This window comes from Pyxicephalus adspersus, chromosome 6 (genome assembly GCF_032062135.1).
Source record: "Pyxicephalus adspersus chromosome 6, UCB_Pads_2.0, whole genome shotgun sequence".
In the NCBI taxonomy this organism is placed as follows: Eukaryota; Metazoa; Chordata; class Amphibia; order Anura; family Pyxicephalidae; genus Pyxicephalus; species Pyxicephalus adspersus.
This window is the reverse complement of record NC_092863.1, coordinates 20,512,537-20,524,817: the sequence shown is the minus strand read 5'-3', so window position 1 is coordinate 20,524,817 and position 12,281 is coordinate 20,512,537.

The window sequence follows — 12,281 nt, the reverse complement described above, 5'->3', positions numbered from 1 at the left end:
ATGCAATTTATCTGTTTCCCCTTAAGTGATCCTTTCCTGTTTCTCCTTTCCTTTCTGAGTTTGAGTATGGGTGAGCTTGAGGTTTGCTTTTCCTCTGCCATGTGTCTGTGAGTACTCTGGTATTGACCTACATGTATTAAAAAGAGAATCAAAATCAATCCACCCACTATAATGTACAGCAATATGACTAAGCCCTGTCCCTAAATAACAAAATAAGGTGAAAGAAATTACCAAGAGAGTTCATAGTGGGACTATCAAAAGGCAATCATAAATAAAATGTTAATATCAATTTTTTATTAAATCTAATAAATCCAAATGATTAAAACTATACTAAACAATCCAAATAAAAACAAGACAGATTGTGCATAAATAGATTTACAATAATTGTTTTGACCCTAGCATATATATGTGTACAAGGTTCTATCTCCTGTAGTAATACCACTCATTGAAACAGATTTCACTAGAGGGAAAACTTCATTCAAATTTATAGCATTCAATGTGATTCACAGAGCACAAGCTGCTTCTCCAAGAATGAGCAATAGCAGGGTTTCTACCATGTGTGACTGTGTGTAGGTATCAGCACAGTCACAAACCGGATAAAGGGGCTGGGGGTCCACATAACCACCAAGAGGGCTCCTGATTATGGAAGAGTTTGGGGATAACAATAAATCGAATAAAAAATCACGGGGGCTGAGTTTGATATCCCAAAGAAAAGCCACCGATAAAATAATCATTATAAAGAAAGGAGGCAAAGGATTTCTGGACACAGGGGGGTTCCCTTTTGGCTTCGACTACATCTCCCTTCTTTAAATTGATTACTTTATCAGTGGCTTTTCTTTGGGTTGTTATTATACCTACACTCCCTTATTTTTAGGGAAGTAGAAACCCTGCCATGCCTATTCTCATTCCTGAAGAAGCAGCTTGTTCTCTGTGAAACGCGAAACTAATGCTATCAATTTGAATTAAGTTTTCCCTCTAGTGAAAGCTGTTTCCATGAGTCATATTCCTACAGGACATTGAACCTTGTACATATGTATATGCTAGAGTCAAAACAATTTTTGTGAATCTATGCACAATCTGACATGTTTTTAATTGGATTGTTTGGTATGGTTTTATTTACTGTATACCCCAGTCCAGTTAAGTGACCCTTTTACATTGCCCTTCATCTTGTAAGAAGCACCTATAGATTTAACTTCAAACCAAATACTTAAACTCTTCAGTATTTTATGTGTGTTTGGGGAGCACCATATTATCTCAGTACTTTTCTGCTTGTTTGGCTGAAAAATGCCCCGTGTTGGATGCTCCAATGTTCAGGCAAGATAACTAAATGGTGATAAACATGGAACAGAACTGCGAGATCCTAAAAAAATGGTGAAAAAAATCTCATAATACGGCTCAGTCCAATACTATACAGAATTGTGAGTCAATATGTAGATTGAAAAGTAAAAAAAACACATTTGAAAAGCTTAAAAAATCATCCACTTCCATCATCATCCTGCTCACAGTTGTTGTTTTTTGTGTCTGCAACCCACACAGTTTAGTTGATATTCAGGCATGCCATATACATACACTCTCTCAAAAACTGAAGGATGGCTTTAACCACCTAAGCGTTACACTGAGGTCTAGATTTCTGTACCAAAAGTGATCCACTGTTTTTCATGAAATTTTTTTTTAAATTGTAGACCTGTAACTTACAGAAATATGTCCAAACAGGGGTTCTAGTAGATAATATGAATATAAAAAATGTTTGAAACACACAATCATGTAAAAAAAAATTACTTTTAATTAAAATTAAAGGAAAACACAAAAATCAGCGATGTAAACAAATCATAAATACTGAAAATACTGAAAAAGCAATAACTCTGTATATTGTAAAGTACTATATTATTCTAAAACACCTCCCTAGTGTGGCAATTTTTAAAACTTTGACTGTGTATTTATTGGAGTTTGTTTTGAATTATTTTGTATTTGATTGGATACGGGAGTTTGTATCCAATCCAATACAAAATAGGAATTTGAATTTCCAAGTTATTTACTTTTATTTTATTTTTTTTTATTTTTTTGTATTGGATTGGATGCTGGAGTTTGTATCCAATCCAATACAAAATGAGTGTTTGAATTTACCAGGTATATACTTTGTAATTATTTGAATTATTTTGTATTGGATTGGATACGCAAGTTTGTATCCAATCAAATACAAAATATAAATTTGAATTTCCAAGTTATTTACTTTTATTTTTTTTATTTTTTTTGTATTGGATTGGATACGCAAGTTTGTATCCAATCCAATACAAAATGACAGTTTGAATTTACCAGGTATATACTTTGTAATTATTTGAATTATTTTGTATTGGATTGGATACAGGAGTTTGTATTGAATCCAATACAAAATGTTTGAATGAGTTTCAGTTTGCATTTCCCGTACACGCGCCGACGTCATCACGCACGCAGGGAGAAGCCGTCCGTTTTTTTTTTCTCCGCCGGACGGCTTCTCCCTGCAGAGATCATCCGGCGCTGGAACGAGCAGGACGTCGGACGATCAGCGGGACCAGCGTAAGAAGCCAGCGGATCACAAGATGCCGGCCGGCGGAACACAAGATGCCGGCCGGCTTCTTACCTGTCCCGCTGGCACCCGACGAAGGCACCCGACGCTGGAGAGATCGGCGGACGATGACCGATGGAGGACGATGCTGGATGAGCACAGGGGGACCAGGTAAGTGAAAAATCTCGGGCTTAACCATCCTTGCAATTTTTTTTTGCCCGAGCGAAGGTCGGGCTTAACTGCAAGGAGGTTAAGATAATGTAAACAGTAAACATTCCTAAAGTATAAAAAGCTTATTTTCAACTCAGATCTCCAAGTCAAATATCCTCCTCTTTAAAAGAAAACAAAACGCCATCTTGTGGGCAAATACCAAACTGCAGTTTATCTCCCAAACATATGGTCACCAGCCACTTTATTAGGATAATTAGGTTAAACTGCTTGTTAGTGCAAATATCCAATCAACCAATCACTTGAGAGCACCTCATTGCGTTTGCGCAAGATGACCTGCTGAAGTCTATATCGAATATCAAAATGGGGGGGGGGGGGGGTGATTAAAAGTGGTCATAAACTCTAACATCAGATTACTATTCGATATCTACCCTCACTTAATTGCTCAGGAACGTCAGTGGCACTGATCCTCTAGTGGCACTGGCTTTGTCAGCTTGCATTAATGGAAAAAAAAACATCCACATAAATGTATGGAAGCAGCTATCTCATGTGAGCTAAACCCTCCTGTCAGCTAAGAACAGGCACCTAAGGCTACAATTCTCACAAGCTCACCAAAATTGGATGAGAAGAAAAGAATGGAAGAACATTGCCTGGTCTTATGGGAATTTCTTCTGCAACATTTGGATGGTAGGGTCAACAACCTGAAAGCATGGATCTCTTTTGCCTTGTTTCAGTGGTTCAGGCAGTTGTAATATCATTCAGTTTGAACAGCAGGTCCATTAGACTCAACTGAAGTAAGTGAATAAGAACAAAAAAAAAACACTTTTTGGAAATACTATTCATATAGCAAGTGTTTTTGGTGCGTGTATGTTCAAAAGGTACCCCTAACATCTAAAGATGGGCAAGTGGAACAACAGTTTTTCCTTTTCTATCTACATGTGGACTCACAATGCTTTATGGAATTGGACTGAGGCATATTATGGGACTGTAATCTTTTCACTATTGGTGTTGTATTAATGTGTATATATATATCTATATGTTTCTAGCTTTTTCACCATTTAACAATATTCTTAGGAACATTTTTGAGCAAATGGCAACTGATGTGTTCCGGGTTTTTTTTTTTTTTTTTTTTGCATTATAGGGTGCAATATAGGGAGAATGATATATATACAATGCCCTCAGGTTGTTGCACAATTCTCTGTGTCCTGAAAATGCCTTTTAGAGGTTACTTTTGGCCTATAAGAAAAAAATATTTTGTCTTCTTATCCGGGATCCTAAACACAGCTTTAGTCTAAATCCCATGTCAAGGAGCAAAATTTGGACATTTCTTATTGTCAGCCAAAAAGATCCACAGGACTGTGGGAACTAGACAGATAATATATGCTGTTTTCAGCATGGATTACTGCCTTGCCTTTATTTTAGAGTTTAATTTTTGATTAAAATACCCTGACTTATGCAAGCTTTGGTTGTGGATAGCTCTTGTGGATCTATGGGTCTCTGTATGCTGGCATACTGGGACCTAAATTACCTTACGTACTGCAAAGCCATGATTTTGGTAAACCCCAGATTTCATACCTGTCCTCTGGCACAGCCCAGTGCATCATGTTTTTCACATGTCTACTAAATAACAGAGATTGTTCATATATTCTCCTAACAAGCAATTTAGAAAACTTAAATTTAGGTAGATTTTTATCCAGCACTTGCTTTCCCCTACCAAATTTGAAGCATGGTAATGGGAATGTTATGGTCTGGGGTTGTTTATTGCTGCCCAGGTCTGGACAGCTCTTTGACGTAAATTAACTATGAATTTTGCAGTATGAAATGCTGTCCTCTGTTTGCATCAAATATGTTCTACTGTGAACTAATACCTTCATGTTTGATTCCTAAGTCTAGAGTGTATTTTCATAAACAGCTTGGTCTTTTCCTATATGCTCCATGGAAAGGTCAATACATATCTTGTTTTTTTCTTTTTTTTTTAAACCAAAGCTTTTCCTTTTACACCTGTCATGCAGGTTTTATAGGTTCAGTTTCTTTCTGGTTGTAAATCCATGGTCCTTGACATCAACTTTTGCAAGGGGTATATACATACCCCACACTGAAATGTAGGGGTTCTGAGGAACTTCTTTTAACGTCAAATGGTCATTTCTTGGGCTTAATTTGCTGAACTTGCCAGTCTCTGACAAATTACCACTCATGTAAAATATAAACCCTGGTAAATGTATACAGTGCAGTGATTGATTTAAAAAAAATTATGATCTTTTAAAATCCCTTAGTCTTGTAGGAATATAATCTTTCTGAGGGACTTAAAAAGAGCTCTTTGGATGTTGGCATGATGCACTACATATGCCCACAGCATGGAGAATGCTAGATCTCAGATATTTGAGGTTTTTATGAAACAGGTTCCACCTACATACTACCTAAAGAGATTTTTTGCACCTAATCTGGAACACATGCCTCTAATTTATAGTTTAAAGAATTACTAAATGTAGGGATGCGATCATTTTTTCCCACAAAAATCTGAGGATAAATATAACCTGGTCATTCATTGTCAAATCTTTTTGTATATCATATTTTTTTGAAGGTACAATATATAAGGGGATTTATTGTTTTCTTCTCAAGATATGTGGAAAAAGTAAAAAATCTTCATGGCTGTATTTAAATATTCATATGACTGTAATCGCTTAGTGGAAGAATTCTGCTCTAAGATGTGGGAGCACATATTTAAAGCAATACAGACTGTTGTTACCTGACATCTGGTAACAAAATCTAATTTATTAAACTTTTTGGGTGAAAACTCTTCCAAGGTGATATTACTGACAAGTGTGATTTTGTTAACCGTATTTGAGGCTTGAGAGTTTTTATTTTTTTAGAGACAGGTTTTATGCATTGCTTCTGCCAGATAACTGTAAGTGTATTGTTTTTGTATTCATTTGAGGCTTGTAAATGTTGTCTAATTTCACCAGTGCTTGACTTAAAAGTTCAAGTATCACCAGCGCTTGTATGTTAATATTTTTACTGTGTAGTAAGCAAGTACTGCATTGTGTATAACCAAGCAAATGTTTAGTGTGATAATCACTATTGCTTGACTGTGTTCTGATCTTTCTGACAGTTTAGTGATGCTTCCTAATACAACTTTTTATGGCAAGTCACCAACTTTATCTACTTCATCGTTGGCAGAAATCTGAAATGTAATTATTTTTATTCCTTACATTGACTAGCCAAAGTACAAGTGTGTTTTGATATTATCATATAGTCACAAAGCTGTTTGAGGATAATGCAAATTTTGCAGCCAGTTCCAGACTGGGAATAACACATGCAGACTGTAAACCTACAGATCTTTATGTAATCCATGTCTGCTAAGCATCAAACAAGAACTTTATCTTTTGAAAGTCCTAATAGAGCAATAATATTTTTTTAACTGACTTGGTAGGCACTTGGGCATTATTTTCATCTGGTCAGTTTTATTTATGTTTGTTTGATATCTGTTTGGATCTAACAACCTTTCTGAATTAAAATATGACTTTAGTTTACTCTGAGTTATCAGGTGGCCAGTTTGAACCAGTCTGCACTAAATTGATTTCATGTATGGCTACATCAGGTTTCGGGGGCCTTTCAAGTCTGTTGTTAGTAAAAATTGATTTTTACCCTCCTTACCCTCCTTAGCCCTCTCAACCCACACTTGCCCCAGCAGCCCCCCTACCTACACACACATACAAAACACCTACACCCAGCAGTATGCATATCTCAGCATGACAACTGTACCCCTATTTCTATGTTTACTTCAGATACCTGCAATTAAATGCAAACATACATTTCCTGGAAAATCTTGTCCAGGATTATAATAATAAGGCACTATTATAATATATTAAATGTGTACCAAAAAAAACAGGTCAACGATTGTCACACAAAACACATACTGTGTTTTTAATATAAAATGGTTTTAAGGTGAGTACAAAATGCAATTTCCCATTTGCTCCTTCCCAATTTATAGGAGGACACAGCTCTGCTTTAGACCATTCCAATGCTAAGACCCCCACTAAAGCAGTGTTAAGGAACAAAAATAAACCAGACTACCCATCTTAAAATCATACAGGCAAATCACCTTTGGCAAAACTTTCCACCTAAATTTTTCATCAGCTGTTGCTGCCAAACCTACCTAAAATATGGTAAACACATAATTTGATGACAAAGCCGTCTCTTTAAAACCTAAAAATATGTGCTTGATGACCATAAAGATGGCCCTGAAATATCAGAGAATGGAAGGGATACTGCCAGCATGTTTTCATGGTTTTCTAAATGGAACCACTGCAGCCCCCTGCATTACATCCTAATTTTTTTTCGAGATTAGGGATGTCTCTTTTTCCAGATGCACATGATGAGCATTTGCTAATTGGCTAGAAACGAGGGGGGGGGGGGCAGTGGCTACCAGATCTCCATTTGGCATGTCACCCAGCCAGCAACTTGCTTGAAGCAAACCAACAAAACTAGAAGTTATAAGAGAAAATGTTATTTGCTAACAATGTTAGGAAAATTAGCAACTATCTGGCTCTAAGCCAATAATTTTCAGCTAAATTTCCATGCCCTCTAGGTTCCTTGTCCCTATCCCCATCTTTATTTTCTGACTCTTCGCCTCCACCCCTCATCTAATATTAATTTCCTGCTTACCACACTTACCAGTGCCACTCACAACTGGGACTCATGCTAGGAAGAGGAGACAGAGCAGTCCTTGAGGAGTTGGAGCCATATGAATCAATGGGCCACAGTGGCAGAGGAGACTTTGAGTGCACACTCAGGTAGTGGTTGATAACTTATATACCTTTGACCAACAGCAATATGCTGCAAATTCACTAGCTGAACCTTTTTGTTTTTCTATAATATGCAGCACTTTTGAATGTGTGCAGAGATAGCCATGCAACTGCTGTTACTGCATGACCAGGTAAACTTTCTATATACTTTGAATATCTGAAATTACTTTTTAGTGACAAATTAAAACAATAGGTCACTCTAGTTAGTAATTTTTTGGCTGGTGCTTGTCAAGAACTGCCCCTGGCAACTACCATCCAAAAAAAAAGCACTGACCAATGTGTCTTGTATCACATTGTTTTCATACAACATCAAACACCTAAAAATAACCCTCAACTTTTACCTAATAGGGTCTGCATCTATTATCCATCTATGCAACCTATTATCCTACTCCTGCAGGTAGCACTTTACCTATTGGTTACCTAAGGTTGTCTAAGGTTCCGTTCCCACTAGTGTGTTGTTTTAACATGAGGCATGCACTGGCTTTCCAATGCTTTCCTTAAGGCACTTGGACAACCCATTGCAGCATAGTCCATGGAAGGCATTTCTGTGGACTGCCCTTTAAAACGCTCAGCATGCCTGATTTGTTTGTGCAATATGGTGCATTGGGGAGCCCATTCAAATAAATAGGCTGTCCTAATGTTAAACCAATCAAGGCGAAAGCAGTGTTTTTGTTTTTATAAAGGCAATGCAGAGTCACATAAGGCTTTTACCCATTATAGGGTTGCAATGTGTTTGACATGCTCACAAATGTAGTGCAAGTGATTACTTGTGATTATGAGCTGCTGGACTTACAGTCATTTGCCACAGTACCCATCTTTGCCTGTTCTATATACTAATCTGGGCAAGAACTACTGCAGATTTACAAATTTAGAAATCTTTTTAGCTACAAAGGCATGGAAGTTATAGCTATTAAGTTAACCTAAACTTGCAGTAAAGACTTTATCCAATAATTAGTTCTAGGTTGAGTTTGCAATGTTCAGTTTCACTAAGTTTTCAACACACTGAATATATGGCCAAATTAGCTTGGCAAGTGACAGTAAAAGCTGTTCCTGTAATAGTTGTACAGCTGCTCATAGATCTACAATGACCTGGCAGAGTATTCAAATCCAAACCTATTTAACCCAAAAAGAAAAGTTATTGGAGTTTTCCTTTAACAATTAGCTATATGTTGCCTAACCACAAGCTAGCTAATTGATCCACTTTAACTGGCATTTACTTTATCTAATCAATTTTGCTATTTATATGCCAAATATGTTTTATTTTGTATTACTGTTATCATTATTTCAACCAAACTTTGTATGTAGCAAAATGTGAATGCAGTACCTGATTCTCAGCACATTTTAACCCTTTGGGACGTCCCAAACCTGGAATAAATATCTTGCATACACATTAATTTACATTTCTTTCAAGAATATAGCTAAATTATATTCTGTGTTTTATTGAATATAAAAATGAATAAATATGCTGCAATTTATGGCTATTTTTTTTTCCTTCTATTTTAATAACACCCATCCTACTCCTGTAGAATCCCCTGTCATATTTGTACATATTTTGGTGAGTTTTTTTTTGTCCATCTTCTGGAACAACTGACAGGGCTGTTTCTTATTGATTTCCTAAATAAAATATCTGTTTATGTTTAAGGTTGTGGGGGTATTTTTTATGCTTTGGTTTTGCTTTTTTCTCACTTAGTCCTGGTGATAGTAGTCACTAGGATGGATAAAGAAGGTGAGTCTACCAGAGATAGAAACATTAACAACAGATAGATAGATATTAATAATAATAGATATTATTTAAACCCTTACTGCCCTTTCATATGAAGTTCAGTATTACGTATAATCTAAAATGACCCCCCTTCTTTGGCCGGTAGATGACCTCTTTGTTTACCTTCCTCAAAATCTGTGATGCAGTAGAAGTGCTTGCACGATATATCCACACTGACTTTTACGGGCCTGTTAATTGGTCTCCACACAAAGCCTTATAAAAGTATATGGGGCTGTATTGTGCAAGCTCATCTAATGCATATAAGAAGACCTTTACTATCTGACTCTCGCTACGGGCAGGTTCAGACCTGCAGCGGGATCCACTTGTATCCTGATGGCTGGCACCTTGCTCATGATCTATGCATGAGTATGTTTTATAGGAAAATGAGTATAAGCCAAAATGTTTGACAGATGGGTATAATGTGCTAGAGTTATTATATAGAGAATATCTTGAGTTAATTACGTTGATCAATCTATTTTAAATGAATTATGTGATATATCCATGTCAGGCTTCAGACCAAAATTTCCCCCTCCCTCGAATCATTTTGCCCTCACTAAAATAGACAAGGCAAGCTAGAGTGTGCTTTACAAAGGTTAGCTGTTCAGTACTTGAGGGATGGACAAGAAGTTAGGGTAACTAGTTGGTCAACAAAAAGGGGTCTACTATCCTCACTGCATCTCTCAGAAAACCCAGTGATTTCTATTCGAAACAAAATACTTAGTTGGAGTGAACTAAACAAGTGAAAATAAGAAAAGAAAGAGAGTAAGGAGTTGGAAAACCTACCATTTTCTTCTAGAGGGAGTCAGGAAATGCCACAACTGCTCTCCCTCCTAAAAAAAACAAAACTTCCACCCCAACTCAGTAGGGCAAGAGAACAGGCCTAATAGATAAAAGTGCGTAACATTCTAACTGAGGCCTGTAGTGCCTGAGATTATAACTTTTTTCGTAAATCCCCTGAGCATTGCACAGTCTGGCCTTGCAGTGAATTTGCTGTGGTGTTCACACCTAGGAGGATTGCCAACTGTCTTGAATGATTTCCCATTTTTACTAATCTTTCTCACTGTTATACAGTACTGGAATTGAATTAATTACTGAAGGCTTTCCTCCTTGGCATTGTGTTAACACACCCCTGAATGCTCCAGTCCAGCACCTGTGATTAGCAGCACCTTACTGCTACCCTCTGAATTACATTGCGAGTAGCAGGGGCCCACCTAACTTTACACACGTTCTGCATTTTAACTAAGCTAAACCTTTTTAAATAAATAATGACATGATGCAAAATGTCTTGTGTTATTCATCTGAGGCTGTTTTTACCCAATTTTGAGAACTGCTAAGGACAACCTTAGAATTGAAAGAGGGTGTACTATTTTATTCACAGGACTGAATATTTTAAAATACTTAATTGTATGCCACACAATTGTCAAGAGTTTTGCCTAAAAAAGTGTAAATGTGATAATTATTTCCTACTGATTGTAATACTAATTATATTTTTTATAAAGTGTCAACATATCACAGATCACTGTACATTAAATAAAGATGAAATGACACAGGAGGAGGGGACCCTGCCCTAAAGAGCTTACAATCAAAGAGGAGGGTAGAGTAGTACAAAATAGGAGAGGGAAATGGTATGGTGGCTAATAATGATGCATGATTAAAAGACGGGTTTTAAGGACTTTTTTAAATGTGTGGAAATTGGGAAAAACCCTAATATGGAGAGTAAGGGAGTTCCATATATTGGGGTTAGCTCTAGAGAAATCTTCAAGCCAGGCAAGGCTAGTTATCTTCAAGCCATGCAAGTTATAAATGAGGAAGTCATTGAAGGAGCAGAGAAGGCAGCTAGGGGTGTATTTGTGTATCAGTTTGAAAGAGAAAAGGATAAGGAAAGAGGCTTTTTTGGCATAATCACATAGAGTTTACTTGTAAATTATAACAGAGATTACAAACTACATGATTGTATGATATTACATTTGTTCCAAAATAAATACCATGTCTCATTCCTGTTATTTATTTTGGAACAAATGTAATATTAATAAGTAAACTATATATGATTATGCCAAAAAAGCCCCTCTTTCCTTATCCTTTTTCTCTTTCAAATTGTTATCACTAGAGGCTTGGCATAAACTTTGAAAAACAATACCCCTCCCTCTTCTCATTTCTACCAGTTGATACCTATTCGTGTATCAGGTCAGAAATGTAGTAATGGGGCACGTGTAAGAAGGGATTTAGTTTAACCTTGTCTAGCCTGAATCAAGAAGCCATTAAAGCCTACAAATAAATAAACTGGGTCTTAATTATTTTGAAACTTTAGAAACTTTGAAGAGTTTGAGATTGAACTAGTTATTAAAAATTAGAACTTAGTGTGTATAATAACTATTGCTCTGTATTGGTGAAAACCTTTTTCTTGGAAATATTGACCAGCATGCTGAAATGCATGACTTGAATGAGAGAAAGGGTTGATTCTTGGGAAACTTGAATTGGAAGGTTGACCTTAATATTTAAAGTTTGAGCAAGCTGTTTCCTGGTTTGCCATTACTATATTTCAACTGAAATTGAAGCGTTAAAACTCTTAACTTGAATGAGAGTTTAACGTGTATACCAACTATTGCTTTGTATTGGCTAATTTTGGGATATCCCTTTTGTGGAAATATTGGTCATCATGCTGAGATGTGCGATTTGACTGTGAGGTTGACTGGGGGGGATCCTGAACTGAGGTTACTTAAACTGGAATGTTGATCTTAATATCAAAAATCTGATCAAGCTGTTCCTTTATTAGGAATAAAAGGGAGAGAAAAGAAAACATGTTAGACTATAAGTGAACTTTTACAAATAAAATGGATACATTTATAGAGAAACAACTATCTGTGCAGGGATACAGATCTTGAACAAAAGCTGAATCCAAAGGAACAGGTAAAGCAGATCCTGCTGTAGTATTTACTCCTCTATAGGCCCGTAACTCAGATAGATCTGCCTAAAAACCCCTTGAGGATTCACAGATTAGAACTAC